Genomic DNA, 8,264 nt, shown 5'->3' on the forward strand with positions numbered 1-8,264 from the left:
TATAGGTGTTCTTTTTTTCTTTTAGTAAAATATAAGCCAAACATATGTTTGCAGAATATGTAAAAGGGAAAAGTATTCCCCTGCTGTGTAAGATTTTCGACAGCCTCGGTGTTATAAAGTGAATCACTAAAATGATACATGAAGGCTCTCATAATAGAGAAACCTAAAAGTAATCTTAGATTTCTAACATTACAGTATTTTTCTAAAGGATAATTTATACATGGAAAGATTAAATCTAAATGCAAATAAAATACCAGTAACTAGATTTGCATATTAATTTTTATATATATTCAAGGAGGCTTATTGTAAAGAATCAGACTCTTTATTTTCCACAAATGGCTTTTATAGACCTATAATTCACCTATGTATTTGTATATATTCAACCACTGTTGTTGTTTTTTTGTTGTTTATTTGTTTTTTAATCTCCATTGTATAGCAGGCACTGTTCATGGTGCTGGAGAAGCATCATGAATGAAATACTTCCTCTTTGCTGGGTAATATAAATACAAGAATATTAGTGTTGGTATCAGCATAATCACTGTTGCTCTGCTTTTTCTTTGCATACTAGAATTCAATGAAATGTTTTATTTGGAAAAGAGATTCCACCTTATCATAAGAGTTGAAAACATTCTTTTAAGTTTTTCAGGGGAAATCTCAAAAAAAATTTCATAGTAGAAATATTTGGTAGTGTGAAAACAGAAATATATGAACATCTTGTACCAAGTATAGTTACTGCCAAATTTTAAGTGCGGGGTGGGAGTTTGGAGACTAATTGAAGTAATCTGTTTTATTAGAGAATCAAACTTTATATCAATCTTATCATATATCAAATCCTCTTGGGGTATGTAAAAAGGAGAGAAATGGAGAAAATGGCTCATGGTTTGGCAAATCTAATAGCAGGATAGTAACAGGGGCTACAGGTGAGTTTGGGTTTAGTCACTGGAATAGAATGTATACTTAAGAAAGTAATCTTTTTGGGCCCTGGCCGGTTGGCTCAGTGGTAGAGCGTCAGCCTGGCGTGCAGGTGTCCCGGATTCGATTCCCGGCCAGGGCACATGGGAGCAGCGCCCATCTGCTTCTCCACCCCTCCCCCTCTCTTTCCTCTCTGTCTCTCTCTTCCCCTCCCGTAGCCAAGGCTCCATTGGAGCAAAGTGGGCCAAGGCACTGAGGATGGCTCTATGGCCTCTGCCTCAGGTACTATTATGGCTCTGGGTGCAACAGAGCAATAACGCCCCAGATAGGCAGAGCATTGCCCCCTGGTAGGCATGCAGGAGTCTGTCTGACTGCCTCCCTGTTTCCAACTTCAGAAAAATACAAAAAAAGAAGTAATCTTTTTGTAATTACTGGCAAGTAGCAGAATCAAGAAAAAGTGTCAGACTTCATATCAACACACTGGAGCCCAGAACATAAAAGGTGAGGAGAACTCTTTGAAGCAGAGGGATGTACAATGGTCTTTATGAGGATGTGTGTGTACGTGTAAATAAAGAAAAGGGAGCTGAGTTCTAGATACGGGTCAGTATGCAACTCAAAGAAAGAAATAGAGCGTGGTGAGGAGACGCAGGTGCAATCAAGAGTCCCCAGGAGCCACAGCAGGAGAATGGAAATCCTTAGAATGTGCAATAATCTTGCAGTAGAATATGGGTTACAAACTAGACTGAATTACAAATGTTGAAGACAAAACTTGAGGAAAAAGTATTGAATTTTGTGAATTGGCATCAGGGCAGCAAAAGGTATGGCAGATAAAATGGGAAGAGAAAGGAGTTCAGGTGGAGGAAGTGACACAGGCACAGCAAATACCAAAGAGTGTATAGATTATACAATGAAGCATACAACGTTATCTGAATAGTGAAAAATAAACCAATATACACTGTCTCTTGCTCTTAGTATATTCATATACTATCCATCTTCTGTAATTTATATACTAGAAATGAGTAGGTTTAATTAGCCAATCAGATGTCATTTAGTTTATGGCAACCTGGACCTATGCATTACTGTACAGTTTAGAAATCTTACTTTTGGGAATTGTATAAATAAGTCATTGCTGTAAAGTGCACTGAAAATTGTTTTGCCGCACTTTTTTTAAATAGCAAATGCAGTCTTAATTGATCTATAGAGAAAAACTACTCAGCAAGGTCAGTAACCAGTACAGCTCCTTAATCTGTTAGAGCTGCATCCTGGACAGTGTTCAGGAAGAGGCTAATTTCGTTGTTTCACTTCATCTATGGTATTAGGAAAACAAGGCACAATTATCAGTTTAGATGAAATGAGTGGCTGGCATCCAAACCCCGTCCCCGGATTCCATATTTTTTTCTTCAGTTCTTCTACTTTGTTGATGTAAGCTTTAATGGCATCTTCCTTGGAGGTCTCTTTCGGCTCATTCCGGGCATCCCACTTGGCCTTGCTTTTGAGGTCCAACATCCCAGACTGTTCTGTATTTATGTCACCCACAGCTGCTTGTTTGTCATGCTGTAGATGAACAGCATCTCTGGTCTGCTGGCACTTGGTCTTGCACATACCATCCTCAGCAGTTTTGTCAAACAGACAGAGACATTCCTGCAGGATAGGTTGCAAGGATTCTAGGGCGCTCGTGGGGGCGGTAGAGCAGGAACAAGTCTGCCATACTTTCAATAATGTTGTATTAGAGCACTGGTTTTAGAAAGAACTACTTCTCATCAATCAACTGAAGTATTTGTAATTATTATTATTATTATTATTATTTGTTTGCTCTATTGTCCTTTAATCCAGTCTGCTTGTGGTTTTTAAAAGTAAATCCTAGATTCTTCATAGTGAAGACTTTCTAGAGTACTCTAGCATTCATTTCTCAATTATTCTGTTGTTACATGACAACACTAAAAACTCTTTAACTTTATGATAACTAAATTATGATGCATAATGAAATGTATTCAAGCTTAAACAAATTAAGTCAAATAAAATTCCAGTGTTCTCATCTGAGAAATAGAAATAAACAGGCTTATATAGAATTTTCTTTCTTGCTTGGGGAAGAATTATGTTTTATCATGTATTATGCATTCAAGTGAACAAAAAGCAATGCTTTATTATCTGTCACAGAGTCCATCTTGTGAATATCTTTTTTTTTCTTTGTATTTTTCCAAAGTTAGAAGCAGGGAGGCAGTCAGTCAGACAGACTTCCGCATGCACCCAACTGGAATCCACCCAGCATGCCCACCAGGGGGCGATGCTGGGCCCATCTGGGCCACTGCTCCATTGTGGCTGAGGCGGACACCACGGAGTCGTCCTCAGCATCCCGGCCAACTTTGCTCCAATGGAGCCTTGGTTGCAGGAGGGGAAGAGAGAGAGAGAAAGGAGAGTGGGAAGGGTGGAGAAGCAGATGGGCGCTTCTCCTGTGTGCCCTGACCGGGAATCAAACCTGGGATTTCCACACACTGGGCCAACGCTCTATGGCTGAGCCAACTGGCCAGGGCCTCATCTTGTGAATATCTTTATTTTAAAACTTTCTCAAATTTACCAACAGATAAGTTAATTAAACTTATTTTGAATATTTATAGGGTCTCACTTCTTGAGAGCTTACATTATGCTACTCATCAGAGACATATCAATAAGAAAAATCCTCAACATGTTTACAATCCAATGAGAGAAACAAAATGAGAGTTTTTATCAAGATGCCAATCATTAAAGGGATGCAGCAGATACACTGGGATAATTGAAGAAAAGCTATAACTTCTTTAGATGATGTGGAGATTTTCCCACCTACAGAGACAACCTGAAGGAAGTTGTAAGGGAATAAAGATTTATTTTTCTTTTTTTAATTTAAACTAGGTTTTATTCCTATTGGGTTTTGCAATAGTATTTTTTCTTGTTTATTGAATTTATTGGGGTGACACTAGTTAACAAATTTATACTGGTTTCAGGTGCCCAATTCAACAATATATCATCTGTACAGCTGTGGGAAGAGGTTTGAGGGGCTGGGTGGGGGGAGTAGAGTGATTGAGCAAAAGTGAAAAGAAGAGAAAAAACTCATGGACAAAACAACGTGGTGATTGCAAGGATGGAGGAAGAGGGGATAGGAGGTAGAGAAGGGTATGGGGCATAAATGGTAATGTGTGGAGACTTGACTTAGTTTGATGAACACACAACTCAAAAGAAAGAAAGTTTTAAGGAGTTAAGACAGTTTTACAGAATAATAAAACCAGTTTTATCATCTGAGAGTACAGATACGGCACTTCTCTTATTTTTCTAAGAATGATAAAACTTTGTTTTTGTTTGTTCAGCTGCTGTTTTTATATTTTTTTTATCTCAAGGTACTGTTATTTTATTTATTTATATATTTTTTACTTTTGACAAGGGGATATACACTAATTATGGTCACAAAGCCAGGTGTCAATTTACTATCATACTTTCTTTGAAGGTATGTTCTACCTCTAAAGCACAATTTGACTACATAATGGAATTTAGAAATTTTCCATTTCAATGTTATTCATTTTATGATTTGTGGTTTTAGCTACTTCTTATTCCACAGATGTCAAAAGACACATTGATTAAAACATAAAAACTCTGTCATGGTTAACAAAACTTGAAAAGTATGATATGATATTTGTCAATACTGGGGCTTGAGAGTTAATATCTGTCTTGAGATACTCTAAAGTGTTGATTGAATCACAACTCGATCACGTTACATGCCAGAAATAGTTTTTATGACTTCTATAAGCTTGTATTGACTACTTCAAGGCTAGAAACCAAATAAGACTCGTCCCTGCCAGGTTTGCCTGCAAGAGAAATCAATCTTGGATATCATTTTATGAAAGAACAGGAGAAATTTCCAGAAAAAATGACATAGAAATTATTTTTTTTAAATCAATATGTGCTTGAACGTACTTGACCACTGAGAAAGAAACATTCATTATTACTTGTAAGCATAGATTTTGATTATACAGAGAACATATACTATTCTAATTTTCTGAGAAGGCACTTAGGCATCAAGTACACAAATGAAGTACCACCCTTGTACAAGCCTTAAGTGAAACACGAATTCTTATTGAAATTTGTAAATACTCAAATAATTATGAATAGTAAGAGGACTTAGTTAAAGTACCTTGCATATTTAACTATATTTCTGAGTAATTTTGTAGAAAAGACAAATCTTTTTATCTATATTTCTATTCTCTGTAGAATTATTATTGTTTTCCTATTGTTTTTTAGCTCATACTTATGATATTTTTACTGTATTTTATGAATTATACAGGATTGATGTAAATAAGAAACTAGTTGAACAGTATCTCATTATAGTTTATATAAACATAGTCATTAAAATTGATGCTTAGAGATAGCTAAAGAAAATCAAGATCTTTTTCTCTTATGGCCATTAGAAAATATAATTTTTATTATAATTAATTATTTTATTCAGTCTAGAGAATTATCTTGCTGGTTATCTTGGTGTAGTTAAGAGTCCATACTCCTGTCTGACCAGGTGGTGGCGTACTGAATAAGAGTGTTGAACTGGGACATGGAGGACCCAGGTTCAAAACCCCAAGATCGCCAGCTTAAGTGCAGGTTCATCTAGTTTGAGCAAAGCTCATCAGCTTAAGCCCAAGGTCGCTGGCTTGAGCAAGAGGTTACTCGGTCTGCTGTAGACCCCCGGTCAAGGCACATATGAGAAAACAACTAAAGTGCTACAATAAAGAATTGATGCTTCTCATCTCTCTCCCTTTTTGTCTGTCCCTCTCTCTGACTCTCTCTCTGTCTCTGTCAAGAAAAAGAAAAAGAGTCCATACTCATGAGTAGCCAGTTCATGAACTACTAGACTTAAAAAAATCTTGGAAATCCTGATTCAGTTTCACAGAATAAAAATAATCTCTTTATAGTGACAATGTCAGCAAACTTGAGAAACCAATCTGTACTATTCTCTGAAATATTAATAATCAAAAAACATTATAAGGTTTTTAATGAGATTATTTTTGTTTTGAACTTTCTTCAAGAATACTCAGGCAGGGGCTTATAGACAGTTGTAAGGAAAGAGCAAAAACCATCTGTTCATAATGAGATGAAAGATTCTGGTTAATTTATTTTAATATACTGAAAATTAAGAAAAAATACTGGAATTCTCCATTGAAACAATAATACATTCTTAAGAAGTAAGTCAATAATAACTCTGACAGTAAAGTGTATTATGAATAGTGAAATATTGACAGATCTCCAGGGACCTCTATCTCATAAAATTTTTGTTGAACTTGTCACAAATTGATGAGAAATTACATAATAAATTTATAAATCAATTTGATGACACAGTCTTTAAACACGAACATGATGGTTCTTTTATTTATTCTGAAAGGGGTCCAACTGCTGAATTATTTTTTAATGCATTTTTAGAGAGTAAAGATGGCGGGAGAGAGAGAGAGAGTAAAGAGAGAAGGGTTGGGGTGGGAGCAGGAAGCATCAACTGCCATATGTACCTTGACCAAGGAAGCCCAAGGTTTTAAACCTGGGACTTCAGCGTTCCAGGTTGATGCTCTATCCACTGCACTACCACAGATCAGGGCTGAATTTTTATTAACATGCCACTGGTATTTCCTTAATCTAGGAACCCTATTTGAATTTATCCTTTTGATTTGTCAATACTTTCCACAGCAAAGGCTTTATAACTAGCACAGCAATCTGCAAATTTTGACTAATTTAAAACACGAAAACTGCCAAAAGCACAAATTTTTTCTATCTCTTCTTTTATAAAGTAAGACTTAAAAAGTCAATATTAATTATCTGTCTGGGAAATCACAAAGGTAGTATGGTATGAAGAAACCAACCAGTCTAATTATTCTAAATTTGAGTTTGAATTTGAATTTAAGAAAGCCAGTATTAAAAGGATTTGGAAGATGTAAGGCAGAATCATAAGTATCTAAAGCAGCTTACGTAACTAAAGAGAAGAAATGGTTTCAGTTTCAGTGTAGAGTGGCATTACTGTATTTAAACTGACCAAAAAGTAGCTTATAACTATTAGGAAATTTAGCATTTATAAAAAAGAAAACTTTTTCGTTAGTGATTGAACAGAATGAAGAAAGGGGGCACTTAAAGTAACAGGCTTTGAAGTGAGGGCATTCTGGTGGGAAGGAACCTCATATACCTGATTGTGGAGTATCTTTTTTTGTATTTTCATTAACAAACAGATATAAAATCAAAGATGTATTTGTCATTTTAAAAGATGGAAAACAATTCTTATTTTACTCCCTGCATGCAAACCATGTAAGGTTTTGCATTAAAGGAGTCACAAGTCTTTTTCCGTACTTTGAATTAATCTATAAGAACTGCCTCAACTATATAACTCTATGAATATTTAAAATATATCTTAAAATTTTTTTTCAATCTTTCTTTGTGCTTATACATTTCCTTCAAGTTTTTTTTTGTTTTTTGTTTTTGTTTTTGTTTTTTTACAACTGTATACCCTCTTGAATTTTTTAAATGATTATACCTAGTATAGTTAACTAAAATAACCAAGTGTAGTTCCCATTAAGACACGGGAAAATTGTAAAGCTGTGGTAGTAATCAAAGAGCTGTCATCTACTACCAACTTAGCAAATGAGCATAGCTCGAGTAAGGCATCCTTCTATAATCATATATCTTTTGGGTTTTTTGTTTGTTTGTTTTAGGATTTTAAATAGTAGATGTTAATTTTTAAAACTATTTTAGATTTAGAGAGAAATGGAGAAGACAATTTAAAGGGTTCCCAAACATGCAACATCCAGTTTTCCCTATCATTAACATCTTTCTTTGGAATAGTTCATGTGTCATAACTGGTGAAGTAATATTGATATTATTATTAAGTAATGTCTATAATTTATTCAGAATTCCTTAGTTTTTATCTAACGTAATTTTTTTTTCAGTTCCACAATCTCATCCAGGATACATGACATTTACTAATCTTGTCTCTCTTTCTCTCTTTTTTAAAAATAGTCATCACCTCTACATAGTTACCATTTCTTTTTTTATTTTTATTTATTGTTTACATAGATTCAAGTGTCCCACCGGATATACCCCTCCACTCCCTGTGTTGCCCTCAAAATCCCTCTTGTCCCCCTCCCCCCCCATGCTCTCCCCCTTTCCCTCCAGGATTTGCTTTCCTGCTCTCTTTAATGCTGTGTTATGTATATATTTATATAATTTCACCAATCTCTTTCCTTCTCTGATCCCATCCTCTCATCCCCTTTCCCTCTGTCCACTTTCCTTCTGGTCCCTTTGATCCCACCGCTGCCTCTATTCCATTCCTCAGTTCACATTGTTCATTGGGTTCCTCAAAT

General features: G+C 35.5%; 1 pseudogene; it reads right to left on the reverse strand.

The window, feature by feature from the left end:
* Positions 1-2,196: 2,196 nt before the first annotated feature.
* On the reverse strand, positions 2,197-2,483 carry LOC136316065 (acyl-CoA-binding protein pseudogene; annotated as a pseudogene).
* Between the last annotated feature and the right edge of the window lie 5,781 nt (positions 2,484-8,264).

Source organism: Saccopteryx bilineata, chromosome 12 (genome assembly GCF_036850765.1).
Source record: "Saccopteryx bilineata isolate mSacBil1 chromosome 12, mSacBil1_pri_phased_curated, whole genome shotgun sequence".
NCBI classification, from domain to species: domain Eukaryota; kingdom Metazoa; phylum Chordata; class Mammalia; order Chiroptera; family Emballonuridae; genus Saccopteryx; species Saccopteryx bilineata.